At 36.1% G+C, this 27,453-nt stretch overlaps 1 non-coding gene across 1 annotated transcript; it reads left to right on the top strand.

Moving 5' to 3' along the window:
- The first annotated feature begins 4,813 nt into the window (after nt 1–4,813).
- LOC127077775 (small nucleolar RNA R71) lies at nt 4,814–4,920 on the top strand. Its single transcript, XR_007787548.1, has one exon. It is a non-coding gene; the product is annotated as a small nucleolar RNA R71 (small nucleolar RNA).
- Nucleotides 4,921–27,453: the final 22,533 nt, after the last annotated feature.

The following is a 27,453-nucleotide window of genomic DNA, read 5'->3' as shown; positions in this document are numbered from 1 at the left end:
TTGACGGTTAGAACTTATACACCTGTAATAGTATGAATCGGTGGATCAATCAGGGCGTGGCTTGAGTAGTATGCTGGAATGTCTCCTCCTTCATAGAGCTTCAGTCTTTGTCCATTTACAATGAATGGACTACAGGTATCGTTCTTGATTTCTACGGCTCCGGATCTCAGAATCTTGGATACTTTGAAAGGACCAGTCCATCTTGAACGTAGCTTTCCAGGGAAAAGTCGTAACCTAGTGTTGAAAAGGAGAACATAATCGCCTACATTGAAGTTTTTCTTTACTATTCTTTTGTCATGATAGGCTTTTGTCCTCTCTTTATATATTTTTGTATTTTCGTAGGCAGATTGCCTAAGTTCTTCTAATTTATGAATGTCCAGGATACGCTTTTCTCCAGCGGCTAAGTAGTCTAAATTCAAAGTTTTAATGGCCCAATAGGCCTTATGCTCTAACTTGAATGGTAAGTGACAAGATTTTCCATAAACTAGTTGGTAAGGAGTAGTTCCTATAGGGGTTTTGAAAGCGGTTCTATAGGCCCATAATGCTTCTTGAAGCTTCTGAGACCAGTCTCTCCTAGAAATAGAAACAGTTTTCTCTAGGATTTGTTTTATCTCCCTATTAGATACTTCTACTTGGCCAGTAGTTTGTGGATGGTACGGTGTTGCTACTCTATGCCTAACTCCATATTTTCTTAAAAGTTTGTCAAATATTCTCGATATAAAGTGTGATCCTCCATCGCTTATGACTAAACGTGGTGTTCCAAATCTAGGGAATATATAGTTTTTAAAAAATTTGATTACTACCCTAGTGTCGTTTGTGGGTGCGGCTATAGCTTCAATCCACTTAGACACATAGTCTACAGCTACTAAGATATACCTGTTCCCTAAGGATGGTGGGAAAGGTCCCATGAAATCTATACCCCATACGTCAAAGATTTCTACTTCCTGAATGTTTCTTAGAGGCATCTCATCACGTCTTGAAATGTTTCCAGTGCGTTGGCATCTATCACATTTGACAATGAAAGCATAGACATCACACCACATGGTGGGCCAGAATAGGCCAGCTTGAAGAATCTTGGCGTATGTCTTAGAGGTGCTCGCATGTCCACCATAAGGTGCAGAATGACAATGCTCGAAAATATTATTTACCTCTTCTTCTGGAACGCAACGGCGAAAAATGCCATCTTTACCCCTTTTGAAAAGGAGCGGTTCGTCCCAGTAGAAGTTTCTCACATCGTGGAAGAATTTCTTCTTGCGGTGGTAGTCAAGATCAGGGGGTACTATATCAGCAGCTAGGTAATTAACGAAATCTGCATACCATGGTACGTTACTTATTGATAAAGAATTTTGGGAGTGCTCATAAAGGTCTAGGTTATTGTCTTCAATGGTTTCTACTTTAGCGATCAGTCTATCATAGGCGAAATCATCATTTATAGGTACTAGTTCAGGTTTTAGATGTTCTAGCCTAGAAAGGTGATCGGCTACTACATTTTCAGTGCCTTTTTTATCTCTTATGTCTAAATCAAACTATTGTAGTAATAGAATCCATCGGAGTAACTTGGGCTTGGCATCTTTTTTACTTAATAGGTAATGAATGGCAGCATGATCGGTGTAAACAATAATTTTTGCTCCTACTAGATAAGATCTAAATTTGTCTATAGCGAAAACTACATCGAGTAATTCTTTTTTCAGTTGTTGCGTAGTTAAGTTGGGCTACATCTAGGGTTCTACTGGCATAATAAATGGCATGTAATTTTTTATCTTTCCTTTGTCCTAGAACGACTCCAACTGCATAATCACTAGCATCGCACATTATCTCAAAAGGTTCCGACCAATCGGGTGGTTTCATAATAGGTGCAGAGATTAATGCTTGCTTTAAGAGATTAAATGCGTCATTACATTTTTCGTCGAAAATGAATTCAGCATCTTTCATTAAAAGTCCGGTTAATGATTTAGTTATTTTGGAGAAGTCCTTAATAAAACGCCGGTAGAATCCAGCGTGTCCAAGAAAGCTTCGGACTTCTCTGATTGTTTTTGGTGGTTTTAGGTTTTCTATAACTTCTATTTTAGCTTTATCTACCTCTATACCTTTTTCGGAAACTATATGTCCTAAACCTATTCCTTCGGTCACCATGAAATGACATTTTTCCCAATTTAGCACGAGGTTCACCTCCACGCATCTCTCCAGGATTTTCTCAAGGTTAGCAAGACAATTGTGGAAATCGAATCCGCAAACCGAGAAATCGTCCATAAACACTTCCATGATACCATCAAGGTAATCTGCGAAGATTGACATCATGCAGCGTTGGAAAGTAGCTGGGGCGTTACAGAGGCTGAAAGGCATTCGTCTGTAGGCAAAGGTTTCATAAGGGCATGTAAAGGTAGTTTTTTCTTGATCTTCTGGGTGAATAGGTATTTGGAAGAATCCAGAGTATCCATCTAGATAACAGAAGTAAGAGTGTCTGGCTAGACGCTCCAACATCTGGTCAATAAATGGTAAAGGGAAATGGTCCTTCCTAGTTGCTTTATTTAATTTTCTATAATCTATACACATCCGCCATCCTCCTTCTAAACGTTTTGCTACATGTTCGCCTTTATCGTTTTGCACGACTGTGATGCCTCCCTTTTTAGGTACTACATGCACAGGGCTCACCCACTTACTTTCCAAGATCTGGTAGATTATACCTGCCTCAAGCAACTTAAGAACTTCCTTCTTAACAACATCACTCATTATAGGGTTTATTCTTCTCTGATGCTCCCTAGAGGGTTTTGAATCTTCTTCGAGCGAAATCCGATGCATGCATACAGATGGGCTTATACCTTTCAGGTCAGAGATACTATATCCTAAGGCTGAGGGATATCTTCGTAAAACGTCTAAAAGTTGGTTCGTTTCCTCATGGCTCAAGGTAGCACTGACTATAACTGGACGGTTCATCTTTTCATCGAGGAACTCATATCTCAGGTTCTTAGGCAGTTTCTTAAGTTCTAAGGTTGGTTTCTTAGGGCATGGCTTAGGATCTGGGGTAAGGGATAAACATTCGTAAAGGTTATCATCGATGTAAGGTTCTTTAAAGTCATCATCTTCCTTTATGGGGGTTGATGGTAACTTGATAATTTCTTTTTGTTCTAATTCTCTAACACATTCATCAATGATATCTAAGGCATAACACGAGTCTCCCATCACAGGTGCCATAAGAAATTTTGAAAGTATAAATTCTATCTTCTCGTCACCTACCTCAAATGTCAACTTTCCTTTCTTGACATCTATTATGGCTCCTGTAGTCGATAAGAATGGTCTACCTAGAAGAATTGGTATATCGTTGTCCTCTTTGATGTCCATGACGACAAAATCAGTAGGGATAAATAGTTGACCTATCCTAACAGGGACATCTTCTAAAATGCCTATCGGATATTTGACAGATCTATCGGCTAACTGAAGTGACATCTTAGTGGGTTGTAATTCTCCAAAGTTTAACCTCTCACAAACTGCTAGAGGCATTAAGCTCACACTAGCTCCTAAGTCTAGAAAAGCTTTATCGATGACATGATTACCCAAAAGGCAAGGAATAGAGAAATTTCCAGGATCTTTATCTTTCTTTGCTAATTTGTCCTCGGAAATAGCATTACATTCCAAAGGCTTCGGATCGTCAAGTCTACGTTTGTTGGTAAGGATGGCTTTCGGAAACTTTGCATAAGAAGGTATTTGGGTGATGGCTTCCGTGAAAGGGATTTCTACATGAAGTTTTTCTATAACTTTAATAAATTTTTGGTACTGTTTATTGGTCTGGGTTTGTTTGAGTCTTTGCGGATATGGTATAAGTGGTTTATATGGCGGGGGCGGTATGTAAATTTTATCTTTAGGTTCTTCTCCTTTCTCTCGACCATCCTGGTTTTCAGATTCTTCTGGTTCCTTTACTTCGTCCGAGGGTTTGGTACATTCCTTAGAAGTTTCGGCTTCACTCAGTCTTGGGTTTGGTGGCTCATCATAAGCGTTCCCACTTCTTAGGGTAATGGCATTGGCTTGTCCTCTCGGATTTTGTTGAGGTTGTCCAGGGAATTGTCCTCCAGGTGTAGTCTGATGGGCTTGGTTTAAAGCTACCTGAGAGATCTGTGTTTCAAGCATCTTGGTATGAGTAACTATTTGATCAACCTTGGTTCCTAACTGAGTAATCAATTCGTTAACATGAATGTTTTGGTTCATGAACTCCTTGTTTTGTTGGGTTTGAGCGGTGATAAAATTTTCCATAATTTTCTCAAGGCTCGGCTTTGATGGTACAGGTTGCATAGGTTGATTTGATCTAGGGGCTTGATAACTAGGTCTCGGAGGTGCATTATTTTGAATAGGGTTATTGTTTTTATAGGAGAAGTTAGGGTGATTTCTCCATCCAGGGTTATAAGTATTTGAATATGGGTTCCCTTGGGTGTAGTTTACTTGCTCAGAGTGGGTTTCGTTCAATAGACTGCATTCAGCGGATTGGTGTCCTTGGGTTCCACATATCTCACAATCCGACGAAACTGCGGCTACAGTATTCGGGTTCGTGTACATATGCTCGACTTTGAGAGCTAATGCGTCCATTTTAGCTTGCATCATGTCTATAGAGCTTAGTTCATGCACTCCTCCTTGGGCTTCCTTCTTCTCCACTGTCGCTCGTTCGACTCCCCATGATTGATGGTTTTGAGCCATGTCTTCGATGAGGGTACTAGCTTCAGGGTAAGGTTTGTTCATCAGAGCACCGCCTGCGGCAGCGTCGATGGTCATCTTTGTGTTATAATGAAGTCCATTATAGAAGGTTTGAACGATTAACCAATTTTCTAAGCCATGATGTGGGCATGCTCGTAACAATTCTTTATATCTCTCCCAAGCTTCGAACAGCGATTCTCCATGGTTTTGGGTAAATCTAGTTATATGGTTTCGAAGAACGGCGGTCTTACTCGGGGGAAAATATCTAGCAAGAAAAACTCTTCTAAGGTTATCCCAAGTCGTAATGGAATTGGGTGGAAGGGAATCTAACCATGATAGGGCTTTATCTCTGAGGGAAAAAGGGAATAATCTTAAACGTATTGCCTCAGGAGAAGCTACATTGGTTTTAAAAGTATCTGCTAATTGAAGAAATATTTTTAAATGTTGGTTAGGGTTCTCGGTAGCGAGACCCGCGAATTGTCTTTGTTGCACTAGTTGCAACAAGGATGGTTTAAGTTCAAAATTATTGGCTGGGATGATTGGGTTTACTATACTAGAACTAGGTTCTTCGTTAGATGGTTGAGCGAAATCTTTAAGAGGTCTTTGGTTTTGATCTTCGGCCATAGCTCTCTTAATTCTATGAAAGAATAAACGTGCGCGAGCGTAACGTTCAGGTTCCGCCAGAGGATTTACTAAACTTAAACTTTCGGTACTGCGAGTTCTTCGCATCGACGGGCGGGAAATAACCTAAGTCTAAACGATATAATAACAGGAAAATGAAATTTGACGAAATTGGTCCCCGACAACGGCGCCAAAAACTTGATGCGTTGTTAAACTTGGTGTTCGCAAGTGTACGAACGCGTCAGAGTAATATAAAAGATTATCGAACCACAGAGACCAAGTGTCAATCTATCGTTATCTATTGTTATGGTGTTTATCAAAGGCAGTCAAAATAGGTGTTTTTGTAATGTGCAATGAAAAGTAAAGTATTGAAAATAGAATATAATTTATAAAGACAGGGTCGAATGTAATTCACGTAATCAGTTGATAATCCAAATACTTGCTAATAGAATTACTTATGGGCAATGTTTCCTACTTTGAAAAGAACTAATTTAACAGGAACTGTCGCTTTCGCGTATTCAGAACCGAGTTGTACTCCCTAATCAAACCCTCTTATTGTCACTTATAAAAAGGCGCGCATTGCGTTAGAGTAGTAAACCTATTTTTAAGAAATATAGTATCTTAACTAAGTTGAAAAGTATTATAACCTGGATTTCTTAAACAAAAGAGGTTCTTACGAACCAGACTCTAAACTTATAAACGCGTCCGAAAATAGTTTTAAAATCTCTTTTCTCCCTGATGTTAAAAGCTCCTAATGAACTAGACAAAGCGCTTTCGCTGTTTTTGAAATAATTAAAAACAATTAAGTTTATAAAGACGTTGGACGGCTTTCGATCTTACCCAACGGAATTGAAGTGCGAAAAAACTTAAGTTGAAAGTTAAAATAGCCCTTAAGTGTTTCTACGAACAATTGTACGGATTATTGGTTTAATTACGCTCCTTACATTCTAACCTTTTAGATTTAGTTAGACATGGTAAAGTAAAAGTGCATTAAAGTAAATAAAAGTAGTGCGAGTGCGGAAAGTAAATAATTTAAAGCGAGTGCGAGGAAATAAATAATTTAAAGCGAGTGCGAGGAAATAAATAATTTAAAGCGAGTGCGAGGAAATAAATAATTTAAAGCGAGTGCGAGAAATAAATAATTTAAAGCGAGTGCGAGAAATAAATAAAGTAAAGGCGAGTGCGGGAAATAAATAAAGTAAAGACGAGTGCGGGAAATAAATAAAGTAAAGGCGAGTGCGAGAAATAAATAAAGTAAAGGCGAGTGCGGAAAACCTGCTCCAATCGGAGGGCTGAGTAAATTGCAATGCGGAAAAGAAAATGGCGGCAGGATTAACTTCCTTCCAAAGTGCTCCAAACTCGATTACAGACTCTATCACAGACTTGATGACACAATTGTGGTAACACTCCAATGCGAAGCGACTACCACTATAAAATACTGAATATATGCCTAAGTGAAACAAATTTGCTTCTGAGTTTGCCTCTGCTCTAAGTTTGGATGGTTGTAAAACTGAATTCGCGTTTCTATTTATAGGAAAATAAAAAAGGTGGAATTTACTTGGATGCCCTTCAACTTGAAAATAGAGGAAACCGTTTCCTTCTTGTGGCGCCCGCCACAAGACTATGGCGCCCGCCACAAGCACAAAGTGGGGCGCCTTAGTGGATGAAGTGGGGAAACATGGGAGTTGAGGAAGTTGGACTTGGACACGTCATGGCTTGGTTTGTGGCGCCCGCCATGGGGTAAGCCATAAGCACAAAATGCTGAATTTTAGGGTTTTTAGCCCTTTTTCACTCCTTTTCTCGATCGGGGCTCCGATTAAAGTAAAAACCTGAAAACAAAGGAAAACACATTAATAACACAACAAAATGACAATAAAATAACTAGAATGCATGTGAAATCGGAGTCGAAAATACGTAAATTTTAGTGTGATCAGTAGACTTCACCGACTTGAATAAGGCGCGTCTAAAAGATCCTTACCCGCTCCCTCACATTGATCAGCTCATTGATGGGGCTTCCAGTTTTTGACTTCTTTATTTTTTGGATGCTTATTCGGGATTTAAAGAGATTTGAATGAATCCATTAGATGCCCCTAAAACATAATTTATGACCAAAAAGAACAATTACTATTATGAGGTGACGCCTTTCATTCAGAAAAATGCAGGGGCTACCTACCAGAGGTTGATGGACATGGTGTTTTCCTCACAGATAGGAAGGAACTTGGAGGTGTACGTGGATGATATGATGGTAAAACCCCAGATGATCGGAGCATGTCACGAACCTAGAAGAAACGTTTACATCAATTCGGAGCTATGATATGAGGCTGAATCCAGACAAATGTATGTTTGGTGTACAAGCATACATTTATGTTAACCAGTCGAGGTATATAAGCGAACTCGGATAACTGTCAAGCAATCATTAATATGAGGAGTATGACGAAAGTGAAAGAGGTACAACATTTAATAGGGCACTTGACAACCTTATCTCGTTTTTTTATCTTATGCAAGAGACAAGTCAATCCATTTCTTCGGTCCGATGAGCAAACCAACAAAATTCCAGTGGACGGAAGAATGCGAAGAAGATTTTAAAGAGGTAAAGTGTTTCTTATCCGCACCCCCGATCTTGGTATGACCCATGGAGAATTAACCACTTATCATATACTTAACAGTATTAGACAAATTTATGAGTTCGATATTGGTTCAGGAAACCCATAAGGGGGGAAAACCAGTGTACTTCGTTAGTAAGGTGCTGAAGGGGGTAAAATTACGTTAACATAAAATTGAACGTCTCGCTTTGGCAGTGGTGATTAGAGCTCGAAAATTGAGGTACTATTTTCAAGGACATCCCATCATCGTCGGGACTAATTATCCTATTAAATAAGTTTTGAAAAATCCATATTTGGCAAGAAGAATGGTTGCTTAGGTGGTGGATCTGTCAGAATATGATATAAAATTTACGCCTCGAAGTTGCATCAAATCTCAAATACTCGTCGATTTCTTAAATGAGTTAAGTGCTATAGTTTCAGAAGAATCGTTGTGAAAATGGACTTTATCTGTTGATGGGTCCTCTAATCTCAAAGGAAGCGGAGCCAATATAGTGCTCGAAGGACCAAGAAACTTAATGCTTGAATACTCTTTGTGTTTTAATTTTCAGGCTAGCAACAATAAATAAGAATACGAAGCCTTAATTGCAGGAATGAAGTTGGAAAAAGAGGTTGGAGTTGTTAAAATATAGGCCTAGATCTAGAGGGGGTGAATAGATCCCAAGTTAAGAATTTATCCAAAAAATTGACATAGAAAGCAAGTTTTAAATATTTCTCGGATAAAAAATTGTCTAACCGAACCTACTATAGGATAGCTCGGATACACGTAAAGGTGTCAATGGTATGACAATAATCCACAAGTTGATTAGCAACACTTTATACAACAAATTGAATACTCCACTATAGTAAATGTCTATCTCCAATGATAATAACACATAAAAAACTAGTTGAGATAATTTATCGAACACTTTGCATGCGATCAACAAAGTTTGGATATTAGTATGGTGTTTGTAGTTCTTAGAAATCCAATCACTACCAAAGGGTATGTGATTACTATAACAACATAAATTTAACAAGTTATTCCAAAGTTATTATCCAAACTATGTCGATCAAGAGATCAAAGTAATAAATAATTTGCGAACCAAAAAATAAAATAAATAGAGATAGATAGATAGATAGATAGGTAGATAGATAGATAGATAGATAGATAGATAGATAGATAGATAGATAGATAGATAGATAGATAGATAGATAAATAAATAAATAGATAGATAGATAGATAGATAGATAGATAGATAGATAGATAGATAGATAGATAGATAGATAGATAGATAGATAGATATATAGATAGATAGATAGATAGATAGATTTAGAGAGAGAGCGAGAGAGAGAGAGAGAGAGAGAGAGAGAGAGAGAGAGAGAGAGTACACAAGGATTTGTTTATGTAGTTCCCCAACTGACCTTGATATGGGTACGTGTGCCCTCAATTCGAGCACGAATTGAGATATTATTATAATAAATCTTACTTTGCAAATGTATGAAGACATGAGATGAGAGATCAAATCCCATAAACCCTAAGTTTGTTCTTGACTCTAGCACCTCCAAAAACCTTGATCAATCTTGATCAAGTAACTAATCATGCCTCTTTAATTCACCTGTTGTTGCTACTTCCTTGCAAGGCACCCCTTGTCCCAAGACTTTCACCCGACTGAATTAATCCCAAGCGCATGATCATGTTACCAACAATGTCTCTTCAATTCACCTATTCTTGCTGCTTCCTTGCATGACCTCCTTGTCTCAAGAATTTCACCCAGTTGAACTAATCCTAAGCGCACAATTGTTGAACCTAATATTTGTCAACATGATCCACTGTTTCATGCTACTCCCTTGCACGACACACCTAGTCCTAAGGCTTTCACTCGATCTAATCCGAATTGCACAATCTTGTCCAAAACCTTTAAAAAATAAATATCTTGAAGGAAAAACCCACCTCAATTTTCTTGTTTGAATCCCTCAAAGATCTCAACCCAATCTTCTCGATACAACAAACATAATTGGACGTTATAAATCCTAATCTAGATGGAACCCAATCAAAAACTGATTATGTGTACTTTTCTTGTGTGTATGCATAGATTGAATTGAAGATGATGAGATACTTTGAAATCCTAGATTCATGTAGGTTTTACTCACTATAGAAACCTTACTAGAGAATGATGCATGTATGAAGCATTTATATGCATGGGTGATTTAGGGCAAAAAGGACTGCAAAGGACTTGAAAAAAATATGAATTTTTGAAAAATTGCATCGGATAGGCCGACCTATAAAAGTTATGTGTTGACCTGTTAGATGCATAGGTCGATCTGTCTAAAGTCATGTGTCGACGTATGACTGTTATATGTTGTCTATGTGTCGACCTGAAGACACGACACATGAGATAAAAGCTACAAGCTTTAATAATTCAGCATATGTGTCAACCTATAGAATGCATGTGTCCACCTATAGCCAGGAAATGCTTTCCATAGGTCGACCTATAATTGCATATGTCGACCTGTAATGCAATTTTGTCATAAAAATTGATTTTTCATGCGTGTTTGATGCATGAGACGTTTTCCAAGTTATTTCCAAATACTATTATGCTTCCTAATGCTAAGGTGCACATAGAGAATCAGAGGATTTCGTCCAATATATATTAACACTAAAGTATCCTTATTTTTACACCATACAAAACACATCTAACGGAAGTTGCACTCATAGAAGTGACACATTTACTCATCCAAACCTACTCCCAGTTGGTTACCAGTCAAGTCAAAGGAGAATTTTAGAAAAAGGATCAGTCGTTAATCAAATATCTGCATAAAGCTACTAAGGTGTCCCAAGATTTTAAAATTTTTGAGATAAATCATATCCCTAAGGGGGAGAATACCAGAGCCGACCTCTTGGCTTGATTAGCAAGCTCCAAGACCGATGGTTTAAATAAAACAGTAATTAAAGAAACTCTAGAGACACCAAGTACCAAAATGGAGGAAGTCATGATACTTAGTGAAGCTCACGGCTGGATGGCACCTATCATTCGGTATTTAATCCAGAATGAACTACCTGAAGAGGAAAGATAAGCCAAGTGTATTAGAACAATATATGCGAGATACCTCATTATGGCCGATCACCTTTATAAAATGGGTAGAGAGGCTCCTATGTTGAGGTGAATCTCGGAGGAAGATGCGATTTGTTTCATTAAGAAGGTACATGAACGAGTCTACGGAAGTCACATCAGAGGAAAGGCATTGTCCAAAAAGATACTGCGATCAGGATACTATAGGCCGAGCATGTTGCATGATTCTGTGAAGTTTGTAAGCAGGTGCGAAAAATGTCAGATGTTTTCTCCTTTTATTTATTCACCCGCAAAGGTGTTGCAATCGATGTTCTCGCCATGGCCATTTTATCAATGAGGGGAAGATATCTTGGGTCTATTTCCCTTGGCATCCAGAAAGTTATAATTCTTAATAGTGGTTGTTGATTACTTCACCAACTGAGTGGAGGTAGAAGCTGTGTCACACATCACAACAGAAAGGGTACGTCAGTTTTATTGGTGAAATACAATTTTCCGTTTTGGTCTGCCTGGAGTTATTGTATTTGATAATGGTGCTCAATTTGCTAGTACCTCAGTTGTTGAATTTTGCAAGAACTGGGAATACAAAACCGGTTCATCTCGGTTGAGCATTCTCAATCCAACAGTCAGGCGGAAGCAGCGAATAAAATCATTTTGTTGAGAATGAAGAACAAGTTGGACGAAGCCAAAGGATTATGGGTTGAGTACCTGTATAAAATTTTAGAGTCTTAGCATACAACTACTTGGGAGACTCTATTAAGGATGGTTTACAACGCGGATATGATGATACTAGTTGAAATGAATACACCAACATGGAGGCGTTTGGCTTTTAATGAAATCATCAACTCTGAAAGCTTGGACATTTTGGAGGATTTGTTGGATGAAGTAAGGAAAATAGCTCACGTTAGAGAATTTGCATCTAAACAAAGAATTGCTCGAAGGTTTAATATCAAAGTGAGGCCGTGGGGATTTCACAAGGGTGACTTAGTTTTAAAAAAAGTAATTGATCCCAAGAAGAAAGGAAAGTTGGATCCAAATTGGGAGGGACCCTCCCGTGTTTTTCAGAGGTTAAACAAATGGGCTTACAAGTTAGAGAGCTTAGAAGGAGTTGAAATATCCAGAACTTGGAATGTAACTAGTCTCAAATTTTATAGTTAAACTATGTAATAAATATAGTGAATACAAATTATGAGAATGCACTATTTTCCCTTGCAAAAAGCAAATGTTTTTAATGGGACACCAATAGTTGAAACAAATATCTTTTTAAAGAAAATCCTAGGACGTGATCTAGGAAAACGTCCAAGCGCACTTGAAGCCTCTGGCATAATCGGCTTCGGCCGGGTAACGTTTAATGAAACCTATGGTCTAACTAAAGTCCAAGCGCATTTGAAGTCTCTGGCATAATCAGCTTAGGCCGAGTAACGTTTAATGAAACCTCTGGCCTAACTAAATTCCAAGCGCACTTGAAGCCATTGGCATAATTAGATTCGATTGTGTAATGTTTAATGAAACCACTAGCCTAACAAAATTCCAAGCCGACTTGAAGCCTCTGGAATAATCGGCTTTGGCCGGGATATGTAAGAACAAAACCTATGGCCTAAGAAAAATCCAAATAACTCAAGGCTTCCAACACATCGATTGTAACTTGGTCATGCTTAGTAAGAACATTTGTATGTCGAACTCGTGGGGCCCTGAAAGTCGTCAAAAGCCATCACACCTTTGAAGTGTAATGATGAAATTGATTTAACACTGACAAAGCATCCGACTTATCTTAACCTCCCAGACTTTATGGTTAGGGATAAGATAATTCCGCCGACCTACAAGGTCGCCCCCAAATTCATAACTCAAGTAATAATAAGTGAAGTCAAAGGGAATAGAAAAAAACCAATAAAATAAACGTCATTACAAAGCCTTTAAAAGGCTTAATTGTTCAGCAAGAAAGAAAAATATTATTCATAGAAGATACTAGGTGCACATCACCATTGATGGCCAACAAAAAGCTTAAAAATAAACTCAAATTTCATGTTCATTCATATGAGCTTCTAATGTCAGGTTGTTATCCGTCAAGCCTCTTGTGCCTTCTGCTTCGGGAAAAGCATCATCCATATCACCTAGTTACCCATCCACCACGGTCTTAAAGAAATCCATCTTCGACACATCTAAATCTGGTGCGATGCATAGAGCTTGGGCTTTGGTCCTCTCAAAAGCTTCGTCACCTGCAAAAAGCAAGTCCACCTGTGCATCTTATATGGATTTCTTCAAAGTCTTGTTGAGATTCCAAGATTTCTCTGCTTCTTAAGTTAGGCTAACATTAACTACTTCCAGTTCTGAGCATCTAGTTACCATGATTTCATTCTTCGTAGTCATTTCCAATAATTGAGATTCTGACAACTCCTTTTGTTTCTTCATTTTAGAGAGTTGGTTGGTCAATTCCTCTACTTGAGTGGTCTGAGTTTTCAAGTCATCCATTGACAGGGTTAGCTCTCTGTTAAGACGAGTCTCGTTTTACTCATGTGCATTAACCACTTCAAATAAACCCTTACTCACACACCTCATCAAGTATGCCCCAAGGTTTTGGGTCAATTGTTGGGCACCAACAGACTTTACCTTTTCAACATCCTCAGATGCATTTAGGTGATCATAAAGGAACCTCAACCCGTCAAAGTTGTTGGACCAATACTTAAACTCAGAAAAGGGTTTGGCTTGATGACTACTACTTGAATCTTGCATAAGAGTGGTAATCATCAAGCTTGTTTGACTGACATCATCACTCATCAAGGTTTTCATTTTCTTGAGAGAGGTGGGTTTTGTTTCCTTGGAAGTAGGGATGGGTGACGGCTGGGGGTTCGACGTGATGGAAGCCATTTTAGTAATGTCCGACTTCTTTCATTTGAGGGCTCGGGTATGAATTCCCGTAAAGTCACTCTTGGAAGCAGATTGATCCCCACACCTTACTCTTTCCTTGACCATTAGTTTCCTTTGTTCTGAGAGTTTGGGGTTTTTCATTTGGGCTGAAATAAAAGTCAGGATCGGTAAAAAAGATGATTAATGACATTATATTAAGAATAATAAATAGAGTATGGACGATTACCCCAAAAAAATAGAAATTTGTTTGGGTTCATCAATCACTTGTAAAATATTTTTGACTTTCACTACTCGGAAAGCATCCAAGACGGATAAAGATCGAATTTCCAAATAATTTAATTTGTCATAGTCAAAACCAGAAATAGGTAAAGGGTTGTCTAACAATTCACTTTATTCAAATAACCCTCACATTGACACATACATGCATTCTAAATCCTATTTCTATCACTAGCAGTAAGAACGATTGAATATGAAAACATTATAACAACAAAGAAAAAGAAACAAATAAATAATGACACCTGAAGTTTAAAGGTTGGAAGATCAGTTGGTAAGACTTTCGAGGAAAGAGATGTTAGGAGATGATATTTGAATAAAATCTAAACCCTTGAAAAAGATATAGTGGTAATGGTCAAGAAGTTATAAACAAAGGGTAAATGATGAAGTGTGAGTTCCTATAAAAGTAATCATGAAGAGAGAGAAAACTTATCATCATTAAGTAGCTAACGAAAGCCGAGTACTGCATCATAGAAAGGTCGAGGAAAATTTTGGATAGAAAGGTGTTTTTCGGGCTACTTTTGTCCCAACACTTCAATCTTTTAGATCTCATGCTAGGGGGGGGGGCTTATTTACATCCGAGAAAATTAGTTGACCAACCAATGTATGAGATCGACGTAGCCTACTTAAGAACATGAGCTCTTTGAGGCCGAGTTGATAGGATGACCGAGTATGAATAGAAACAAGAGGTCTGATAGTGGGGTTACTGTCCACCAATCAGAAATTCAAAGCTTGTGATTATGTTTCCTAAGAGTATCTCAGATACGTTATGAGAATGCAACCTCAACTTTCTTATCTTGTAATGTTGGGCATATTCCGTTCATGTTTTTAGGGATGCCGGTGAGAGCCAATCCTATAAGAAGATAAATTCGGAATCCAATTCTTACAAAGCTTCACAACAGATTATTATCTTGCCGTGGTAGACATTTGTCAATAGGAGGTATAGTAACCTTGATTAATGAGGTTCTTTCTAACATTCCAATTTTTTACCTTTCTTTTTTCAAAGTTCCTAGGGTTATGCTACATTAAATTATATCAATTCTACGCACTTTTCTTTGGGGAGGTGTTGAGGCTCAAAGGAAAATCATTTATATACAAGGTCGCAGTTGGCTAAAATGTGGTATTATTCAAGGCACTAGTAATTTTGTCTGTCCTTTTTGTCATAAGATGGAAGAAAACATTTCTCGTCTATTCTTATTATGTCCGGTGGTGGTAGATGTTTGAAGGAAGTTTAGCTTGTGGTCAGAGATAAATTGGCTAGATAATTGTGATTCGCTACTGCTCAATCAAAGAAAGTTATGCAAACTGATAAAGTTCAAATTCAAGGAGAAGTTTAACTGTATTATTTGGGTTATTTGGATATCTTGGAACACAATTGTGTTTGAGAAAGTTTGCTTAAGACAGTTAGATTTCCTAGGTCGGATTAATGTCTTGGCTAAGGAGTGGATCATTGTTACCACTGAATTGTTGAGAATGTATCAATTGTTGGTAGTGTTGATAATAGTTTCACATTGGTTGAAAATATGGAGACTTGAGCATTTATAAGTGAGAGAACTCATCCATCTACCACCTTAAGGTTTTAGATGAATATATGGTGTATCTCTCACAAAGATGTTTCTCTAAAATAAGAAGTTCTGTAAAGTTCAATGCTCCCTAGTGAAAAAAACTTTGTGTGATTTTCTTTATTATTGTTGCGTTTTTGTTTCGTGGATTTCTTTATTCGTTAAAGGTTAATTATTTCTTATATAAAATTTATCTCTTTCGGGCACTATTACAAGAACTTTAAAAAAAAATAGATCTAAAAACTGAGTGTTTAGTAACGGTAACTTATCAGAAATATTCAACCATTTATCTGATATATTATTTAATTATATCATCTTCCTCCATTATTTCAAATTGAACCCACTTTATTAAATTTAACACTGGCCTTTTAGTATCATTTCATCTCTTATATATTCTTTATGTATCAAATTATTTTTTTATGTTTTTGTAAGTCATAATCTTAATGGTAATAAGACTTGCAATGTTTGAGACTATGAAGTTGGAAAATGGTGCAGTCCTTTGACTTGATGACAATAAGACTTGCAATGTTCATGGTATTGGTACAATTAAAAATATAATGTTCAATGACTTGCGAGTTCCTCCGATGCAATGTGAGGTTTATTCTTGAGCTCAGACATTTTTTTATCCATAGTAATGTTTGATTATCTAGGCTATTGCACTAAAGTTGAACATAGGGTTTTGAAAATTATGTATAAGAGAGTAATAATGTCTAAAGAGACTAAAACATGTGGGTTATATATTTTAGGTGATTCCAATATTATTGGGCATACATCATTAGATAGTAAATACTTTCATGACAAGAATAAACTATGAGATTTAATATCAGTATATGTTAATGAAATAAGAAATCATAAAAGTCTGGAGATTATTTAAAAGAACTTTAATGAGTTTTGCATGAATTAAGGAATAAAGATGCATTTATCCATTTCAGGCACTATGAGTTGGGTTGCTAAATATTTTTTGGGGTAAGTCTGGTGTCAAAGTATCTTACTTGATCGATAAATTTCCATTCATGAGAAAAGACTTCAAGATACTAATGGAGGTCTAGAGTAAAAACTGGTAGAGTACTCTTATTTAAAGATCTTCAAATATTTTTCGTTTGCATAAATCAAGATAGTCGATTGTGATGGCAAGGTTGTGAAGTTTTGTGTTTGTTGTTTATCTAGAAGGTGGAAATGGTTACAAGTTGTAGAAGGTGAAATCTGGAGGATTAAAATTTATCATAAGCAAGTATGTTACTTTCAATGATACACATACAGGGAAAAAGAGTAAAGACCTGGAGTTGAAAGAATATGAAACTATGGTGGAGAAGACTCAGTTTGATATGGAAGTTCATGCTAGGGAGACTAGGCATGTGGATTAAGTTAAGGATCCTGATCCTAGTTCTAGTGAACAAAAATTCTATAGTGATGCCTTATTAGCATTTGACTCATGATAGGGTAAAAAGGGAATTTATACCAAATCAGAAATATGATTATACTGGCCTTGATGGTTATGCTTTGAATGTGGCTAAAGGGTTGCAAGACTCGGAATTAGAAATCTTCATAGAGGCACAATTTGTTTATGCATTTTTCCAAAAATGCAACGCATTTCATGGAGACGTGATGTGTTTCTCCTAAAACCTTTAAAGGGCCCTTTTCATCCTTTTACTTGGTACGAGTGACTTTTGAGAGTGATTCAGGTCCAATTATAGTGATATAAATTTAAAGAGGAAAATAGAGAAATTCTTAAGGGTAAAGGCTAAGAAATGAAAGGCCTTCATTAGTATCTACAAAATTGATACACAACTCTAAACACCTTGGATTTCTCTTCACTACTACGAAAAACATATATAATTACAGTTACAAAACACATATAATGATGGTTTCACGTTCATTGGTAGGTAGCATGTGATTTTATGTTTGTTGGTTTCCACAACGAGTGAGTGATTATGGTTATAAGTTAGTTAGCGCGCTTATTATAATAACTGGTAAGGAAGACAACCATTTTGAAATAACCTATAGGTTCTTAGTTCTTATCCCAACAACATCATTCTTGCGTTTTAACATTTCACCACGGTTATTTGTTCCAACCGTGATGGTATGTGTAAGAGTTTATTATAAAATATGGGATTGCTTATTTTTCCTTGCCCCTCATTAACCGTATACAACCATTCAGATATATTTTGAGATGATAATCAGAAAAAATTAAATTATTCTTGAAAAATAACTTAAACGGTCTAATGTTTTTCAAATTGCATGCATCTTATAATTCATGACTTACTTAGTGTAACCCATATAATTTTATTCAATCCCAAATTCTTCAAAGTAATGATGACAAATGGATGTCTTCTAAGTCTTTCACACTGTAGCGATAAATTCATGATCATCAAGCTATGGATAAGCTAGACATCAAATAACAAGAGTCGTCACCATGCTTTTATTGTATCCAAGGGAAAAGTACGAACAAAACCCAAAAATAAGAAGTTTTCAAATCAAAACTAATAAAATGTCAGAGATTACAGGTAAGGGGGTTGGTTACAAGAGGGAAGGTGTTAGCACCCAAAGTGTCCTAGGTACTCCTAGGGAGCCCTTTCTTGTGTGCATATGTATTTTGTACAAATAATGTTAGCAAGCAAATAGAATGGGGGGATGAGAAAAGAATTCATTAATTATATTTTTGTGTTTGACAAGACCTTCAGACTTGTGCCTACGTACCAACATAAAAATGAGGGATCAAAACCTCATAGTTCGTGATACAAATTTCAAAGTGGATGCTTTGCTTTTAACAAAAATTAGGTTTGAAAGGCACAAAGGCCTAAAAAATGGTTTGAATGAGTTAGTTCTTTTTGGCTTTTGAAGTCTTTAAGTCAATTATAGTTAGGTTTATTTACATGTTTATTTAAGAAAAGAAGTTTAAAATGCAATGGCATAAGGCCAAACTTTCTAGTTTGCAAAATGGTCTAAGTTTAGAAAAACAAGTACAAACAAAGAAGTTTTTAAAAGGAGGGAGAGATTTTGAAATTAAAGAAGTGGGGAGGAGATGAAGAGACTAATCCTAAGCATACATTTAAAAGTTAAGAGTTGAAGAGATCTGACTAATGGGCTGCAATCCAATAGACAAGAATGTCATATAGAAACCCAAATTTCCTTGGACATTAGTATCAAGCAACAAACAATGCATACAATATCAATTTGAAGAGCAAGGCATCAAATAAAGATAGCCACATCCAAGCTTATCAACTCCATAATCTTCTTCAAATTTGCCCATGTAGAAGATGAATTCCACAATGACATAAGTCACAGGTTCAAAATAACAACTTCACAATGATCATATTGTAGATGAACTCAAATGGATCTTCAATGATGTATCAAATGAAGTTTCAGATTACAAGCACTTGGTTACATGAAAGTTGGCATTGGCCAAGTCCTTTGCATAGGGAGTGTTGCCTAAATTCTAAGTCCAATTGTCTCAGATCAAACCAACAATCCACACAAGATGTTTTTTTATGGTTTTTGTTCTTATTATGTACATTAATGATCAAAGACCACACAAACAAACACAATATTCACAAGCAAAATATATCACAAAATATGGTCCAAATGGACAAAGTGAAAATGACATTAACATAAACAGTTAGAATGGTATGAGTAATGGAAAATGAATTAGGCTTTAAAAATAAATGACTTGAAATTAAATGTTAGTTGTTAATGCGTTGGAAGTTAGTATTGCTTTTGCTTTTTATTTTAAGTCATTCTTTGGAGAACACTCAACCCACTTATCACAAGCATGGATCCTTGAACCAAGGCATCTTCCAAAGGAAGGAAAAAAGGCCAAGTTTCCACACAATACCATGAAAGAGGGGAGACTTACAATCTCACTAACTAGAATGCTATGCCTTTTGTATCAAAAATTTAGCGCTATGTTAAGCAATCGTAATTGGACTTATGTAGAAGTCACAATTAATTGAGGTCGGGGAATAGAATTTTGGTGTTAATGTATGCTAGAGACATAGTATAATGGACTATGCTCATGAAACATACCACACACAAAAAGAATATGCAAAAGTGGTGGCCTAATCTCATCCATACTTATGTTGATTTTGCAATCAACTAGCCTTAGGATGTAGAGATATCATAGGACCATGATATGTATGCATAAAGAAAGGGAATGAGATGAAGAGGGAGGGGAATGGATCAAAACTCAAATTGGATAAAGGAGGACTTTTACCAAATTAAGATCATTCATTCATTTTGGAAGATGGAATGTACATTCCATCAATCCCCTAAATCCAATTATCTTAACCTAACAAAGTCAAATCAACCTTGACCAAGGCCCAACAACACAAGTCAAACTTACACAAACAATTGAAATGGCTCAACATAACTATTTGGCATTTATTCAATTTAAAAATACTAAAAATAATGCATTAAATTAAATATGGTTTGTCAAATTCCTAAAACCTCATCAAAACACCAAAGAAATGGCCATGAGATCTATCATAGGTCAAACAAGGTCAAAGGACCTTGGAGAAAAAATTTCAGAATTTTTGGAAACTTAAAAGTATTTTTAAACAATTAAAAATAATCACAAAATCAATTAAATCATGAAAAATATTAATAATGATCCAAAAAATAATTTTAATTCAAAATATGAAAGAGGAGTTTATTTAAATTTTTTTGGTGAAACTCTCATATTTTTTGGATCAATATTAAAATTAATATGAATTAATGAAAATCAAAGGAATCAAATCAAAATCAGAAAATACAAAAAAAAACGTGGACCACTTGATCTCCCTCATTAATTGAGGTGGCATATTAAGTGGTCCTCAACGCGCTTTCCACCATAGTCACTAGTCAACGCGTAATACAAGTGGTATTTACAAGCAACGCACGAGATTAAAACATTTTGAATTGATCATGTGGCTCAGAACCTGTCCAACCCATCACCGGCGCTAAACCTCCAGTCACCTTCTCAGGCGAACCTCGCCGGTCTGGTTCAGTCATCACCATCACATAAATGAAAAAGGAGGACATGATCTGAAAGAAAAAATGACGTAGAGCATGAATCTGACCTCAATTTCAACTAAATCAAAATATATAGAAAGATATGAGGAGTTGAAAATTTAGGTGTGTCAACTGAGTTGCTTCGATTTGACCTCAAAGCAACTCAATCTTCTTGCCTACATTGGTAGGACTTCAGATAACCAAATATCCAAGATAATTGATTAGAATTGAGTGAGAATCGGAGAGGAGAAAATTTCTGGAAAATACCTTCAACGTTGTGCAAAACTTGCTCTTCCTTGCTTCAATTCTTGTTTGATCTTGCTCCAATGACTTGCAAAAGTGGATTAGGAATGGAAAGAAGCTTTGGATCCTGGAGTTTTTAAATCTCCAAACAGTGAGATTCAAACTCAATTTTCAAGTCAAAATTATCAGGTTTTCCTTTGAATTGTGAGGGTTTGAAGAGAGGGGGCAAAACTGGCACGCAAGGATCCTTTCAAATGAGCTCAGAGGGTCCCTATTTATAGCAATTGGGAGTGTTATTTGCACACTTGAATTTTCTTCCAAATTTGGCAATGTCATGCACAAGCTTGCATGGGCGTGTACAAGCCCATGAAGCAATCCAATTAGGTCTAAATGCATTTGAAATGAGGTCCGAATGAAGCTTGAATGGCAAGGCAATGTTATGTGATCAATTGAACTTTGATTTCCACCAATGATGCAGTCCTGTTAAAACCATGCGCAACCCTAGAAAACTTGGTCCAAAATGAATGAATTAGGACTACTTGGAAAGCTTAGATCAATAGGAAGAATTCTTATGTTTAAGACTTCTCCATTTGGAACTTGGATCAAGGTGAATTTTGAGGTGGAAGTTTGGAAATTTCAACATGTTGAAATTTTTTCTAAGTGTCAAGTCATATACCTCAACGTTCCACCTTACTAAACATTTTATGTGAGCTCCAAATGAGAAAAGTGTCTTCATCAAAGTTGTAGCTATTTCAAAGTACTTCAAAGCGATTACCCATTTGACATCATTTGGATTTAGAATGAGAGAGTTGTGGATTTTTGAAGTTGAGGAAAATCACTTGTTCAATGGTATTGGTCCAAAATGACCTATAATGTTTCCTCATATCACATGCTCATAAAGGTTGATTTAGCTTTCACTCCAAACATCAAAGTTGAAGTAGACGTCCTTAAAATGATTTTGCAACTTGGAAATATTTTATCTCATAAAAAATGAGCAAGTTATGATCTTGGGAAGTTGACTTTCAAATTAGGGTTTAGACAAAATAACCTATAATGTTTCAACATAGAAAATGACTTTCCAAGCAAAATTAGCTCTAGACCTTATCATTAAAGTTGTTTAGAATGTCATTTATAGTAATGTTTCTCTTGAAATCATTTTCATATGGTGAAAATTGTAGGAGATAGGGTCTAGGGAGACCCAATTTTGATCAGATGAGTTCATCTGGCCAACCACCATCAACCAACTTGCTAACTTGCAATTCTCTTGACTTTTTAGGCTCATTGTAGATCATATATGCATAAGATGATGAATTTTGAAGTGCCCTTTGAGAAATTTGATCAGTTGGTGAAGAAGCTTGTTGAAGAAGTTACTCAAAATACCTAAACAAACTAAGGTTTCCAAGGCAAACCAACTCCAAACTCTTGAAGAATACTTGATCAAAATAATATGTAGAGATCATTGGGACTCATATATGATGCTTAGAGACATTTTGGATCATTCCTTGGTTGTGCTCTTAGCCATGAGGGTCTCAAACCCTAGATGTGAACTTGATAGATCAATGGTGATCATGCCTTACCTACAAAAGAGTTAGGCAAATACAAAGACGTATTTTTGGTATTTTGGTTAGTAAAATGATAAATGTACAAGTATGATACAATTACATAGTGTTTGGTGATCTCTCCCAAAACAAACCCAATGAAAGAGAGGTAAGGAGGATGCCAAGGTATGATCCCAATGCTAATGCATATGATGAGATTGCATGAGGGATCTTAAGGTCAAAATTGGGGTCTTACAACACAAAATTTGATTTCATCTTTTTTCTAGTATATTTTTCAAACTTCAAATTTTATGTGAAAGACTCAAACTAGCATCCATCTATCATTATTTTTTTAAAGAATGTGTGCCATTGAATCAAATTATATGGGCTAAAGAGGAAATAATGAATTACAAGATGCATGCAATTCTAAAAACATTGGATCATCTAAGTTGTTTTTCAAGATAATTTAATGTTTCTGATTTTCATCTCAAAAATAAATTTAAATGAATGCAATTTCAAGGAGGGGTTAGTGAAATAAGCAATCACATATGATATAGCAAACTAACTAACAACATTTATCAACAAAAAATTCAATTAATTAACATAGATTGCGAGAACTTGATAATTAACCATTCCTGGAAAATTAATACAAACTTGTAAAATGGAAGGTGGATGAAACTGAGGAGAAAAATGCAAACTTGTGAGTGGTTAAGACGCGTATCGCATATAAATAGATAAAATGTTAGATTTATAAGAGATGTGACTCATATGTCCAATGCGTTAAGGTTTTAGATGAATATGTGGTGTCTCCCTCTCTTGTGGTCCTGAAGCATTGACCCTGTTGATGCTCCCGGCTTCCTCTAACTCCTTAGCAAGTGGTATCAGATCCATGGTTCAACTTGGTTGGGAAGTGGGAGTTAGATCCTATGAGCTATCTTTTAATAGGATGCGAGGGGATCACATTTATGGGGGATATTATTAGGTGCGAGTGTACGTACTTAAGTCCCATATTTCCTATGAATTAGAGATTGTTAGGAAAAACTAATATATAGAGAAAATAGAATCACACTAACAACACAATAATTTAATGTGGGAACTCTATAAATAGAGGAAAAAACCATGTTCGTTGTCAAATGATAGCTAGAGAATATGTGAAAATTGTTACAACAAATAGACTAACCTTAACCACCCGAAGGCCCCCATACACATACTCTCCAAAGAAAATATTTAACTAACTCTCACAATACTCTAACGCAAGAGCATAAGATAGAATTAAAAATCAAATGAAATCTCAAAGTGTTCTTTATTGGTGTGTTTTGTAATGAAGGACTTGAACCCGTGATATATCCTTGAAATCCATCTTCCTTAACAAAATTAAGCAATGTGAGACTTATTTAACATGTATATTTTCAACCACCTCAACAATCTTCACCTTGATTGAAAATAATAAATTGGCTTCCATTGTCTTCACTGACAATCATAGTTCAAAAGAACTATCATACTCCACCATAAACAGTATATTCACTTGAAACTATACCACTTCAAGAATTTTCATATCGTGTTCACCGAAAATCATAGTTAAAAAACTATCATACTTCAATGAAAGAAGAGTATACTTCACTTGAAGCTAAACCACTCAAATTATTTCCACATGTCGAAAACCAGGTTGGAAACTTATGTTGAAATTAGGATGTTCATAGGAAGCTCTTCAACCATAGACATAATATCATAACACACTTTGAATCAATGCAAAAGTGTTAATCCACTAGAAATAATTTGTTTTTTATTACAATGGAAATGTCATAAGGTCACACATCTCGATTTTTAGAAAATATCAGTGTCTCTCAGATTGGGAGGAAATGTTAAAGTTTGACTCAGAGCCATTATCTGACTCTTCCCTATCAAGACACTTATACTTTACATACACAATCTTTAAATTTTTCCAAAATCTCACACCCATTTCATTGTTTTTCTTCTCCTATGACATTCCTCTAGCAACCAACACTGAGTTTTATGAAGTATTATCCTTACCCTTCAATCTTCTTTCTTCAGAAATATTTTTACTAGCGACTTCTTCAAAACTCAAAGTTTCCTTCCCATATATCAAAATAGGTTTAATGTGCTCATAGGAAGATGGAAGAGACCGTATGAGTCTCAAATATTTATCTTTATCATAAATCTTGACTCCAATAGTCTCTAATCCAGAATACCAATAAGAACACTTAGACGATCAAATACTTTTGTATTTCCATCCATACACAAGTTATGAAACTCCTCCTTCAACAACAACCAATTTGAAATACCATTCCCTTGATATAGTCTTTCAAGGTTATCCCAAAGCTCTTTGGCTGATGACGTACTAAGAAAATTTGCAAGAATATTCTTAGTCAAAGACATGTGGATTGTACTTAAAGCTCTTAAATCTAGTTCCTTCCACTTCTTGTTGCCGATGTTGGAAATATTTTCTTCCAGCACCTTCTGTAATCATAATTGTATGAAAATATCTTTGAGGTGGAGGTTCCACAAGTCAAAATTGATTCTTCCATCAAACTTCTCTATGTAAATCCTCGTTACATTGGAAAAACTTAACATTGCAGCTAAAACCTTTCCTGCAACAACTTTTTTCCTCAACCAACACAAAGTATAAAATTTATTTTATGATGTGGAAGATCAGACAAAATTGCAACCACTGGGCATACTAAAAGTTTATACCCCCACCAAACCAAGCCCTTGATACCAACTATTGGGGAGTCTTGGGGACGCGGAAGCAACAATATGTCCAATGCTCCAAAACCACAAGATAGGGAGACACCACATCTCCATCCAAACCCTTAAGGCGTTAGGTATATTTATTATCTCTCTTATAAATCCAATATTACACTCATTCACATGCGATGTGAGACTTAACCCATCACACTTGCACCCAACAATCTCCCCCAAAATGTGTGAGTCACCCCATACTATAACAAGATCTAACTTCCTCTTCCCCCACTAAGTCAAACCATAGATCTGATATCACTTGGTGGAGAGTTTGGGGTATTCAGGAGAATCAAGATGACCAATTCTCCATGAACATAAGAGAGGGAAACATCACATTAACACCCAAAATTTGAAGGCATTAGATGTATGAGTTACCTTTCTTATAAATTAAACATTTCACCAATTCATAGGCAACATGAGACTGGACCACTCACACTTGCACCAAAAAATCTCCTTCATAAGTGTGACTCCTTCACATATTATAATAGGATCCAACATCGGACCCAGCTCCCGATCCCCCACCAAGCCGAACCATGGATCATTTACCACTTGTTAGGGAGTCTGGGGGAAACCGAAGCAATAATGGACCCAATTAATGCTCAAATACTAAAAGAAAGGGAGAATACACATATCCATCCAAAACTCTAAGGCATTAGTTATATGAGTCTTCTCTCTTATAAACAAACATTTCACTCATTCATAGATGATGTGAGACTTAACCACTTACATATGCATCTCCCATGAAGTTTCATGTCTCTAATACATTAAGGGGGAGAACCCCAATAAAGTTTCATTGCTTGTCTCTTAAGCTTTCGTTTTGTTATTATTTTTTATTGAGTCTCTTCTTCAATTTTACATCTTTGGATTAAGTTTTGAATCCATTCATTTCAACATGCATAATTCAAGTATTTGCATTTGAGTATGATCATTATGCTTTAATTAAATTGGTTGAGTTAATAAAACAATAACCATATTTGATATTAGTTCAAGTTTTGTGAGAAGTGGAATCCCAAATTATTTTGAAAAACTTTAAATTAAGATTCATGTGTGTGACTCGAATCACTCACAAACCATGACTCGAAATAATTAAACAGAGGAAAACGGGAAGGATTTTGGTATCTATAACTTGAATCACAACTTTCAGTTAATTTGAATCATGCAACGTTGTGACTCGAATCACATGTCACACATGATTTGAATCCCATAAACTCTTGTTAGTCTACGCCCATTTTGATTCGAAACACCACTTACATATGGCTCGAATCATACAGTTTCTCAAATTCATGTTCGGCGATGTCCAATTTGATTTGAATCACAATTTCTACATGAATCGGATTATGACCTCTCATGACTCGAATCACAGTTATAACTTGACTCGAATCACAAGAAAATGGGTTACTTCTTTTATGCGGATCTTGTTCCACTCCACTTGTTTCACTTGAATCCATTCAACAAATATTCTTGACTCAAATCAAACAACCATTTTTCCTTTATTTTTATGCTTACTCTTCAACACCTATAAATCTTTTTTCATCTCATATCTTTTGTAAAAACATACGTCACTACATGATAGCAACTTCCATATTTCAAAACCCAAACGACTTGCAAACGAAATTCTTTCATCATAATATTTCACAGATTGTATGAACTCGTGTAGTTTTTTCCAAAACATAATGGAATAACAAGTTTTAATGGTAAACCATTTGAGAGTGGAGTAGGCCCCTGCAAGGATGATAGAGTTGAACCACTATACATCCTGGTGTACTCTTTCTCTCTCTCTCTCTCTCTCTCTCTCTCTCTCTCTCTCTCTCGCTCTCTCTCTCTCTCTCTCTCTCTCTCTCTCTCTCTCGCACTCTCTCTCTCTCTCTCTCTCTCTCTCTCTCTCTCTCTTGCATTTTAATTTTCATAGGTTATTTCATGTTTAAGTAATTGTTTCTTAGTGTAGTTTATCGTTAATTCTTGTTGGTAGTAATTAATTACATAAGTGTAGGTTTTGCTAGAATCATAAACTATTTGTGTTTTAGTGTTGATTAAAATCTTCAAACTGTGGTGTTATAATCATATAGCAACTGAATTTTGTAAAGAACGCTTCTCGTGAAACTTTGAAATTTATCAATTTAATATAGTTTGTAAATTTTTGTTATTGTCTTTGAATAATCTAAGGATAATTTTGAATAGTAGTATAATTGTATTTGTGATTCCTTCTAAGATAAGCATAATGTCTCTATTTTTCCAAATCTCTTTCTGCAACGCAAACTCTGAATTTCATTTTGAAAAC

This window comes from Lathyrus oleraceus, chromosome 4 (assembly GCF_024323335.1).
Source record: "Lathyrus oleraceus cultivar Zhongwan6 chromosome 4, CAAS_Psat_ZW6_1.0, whole genome shotgun sequence".
NCBI classification, from domain to species: domain Eukaryota; kingdom Viridiplantae; phylum Streptophyta; class Magnoliopsida; order Fabales; family Fabaceae; genus Lathyrus; species Lathyrus oleraceus.
The sequence above is the reverse complement of the archived record's forward strand: the minus strand, read 5'-3'. Positions and strand labels throughout refer to the sequence as shown.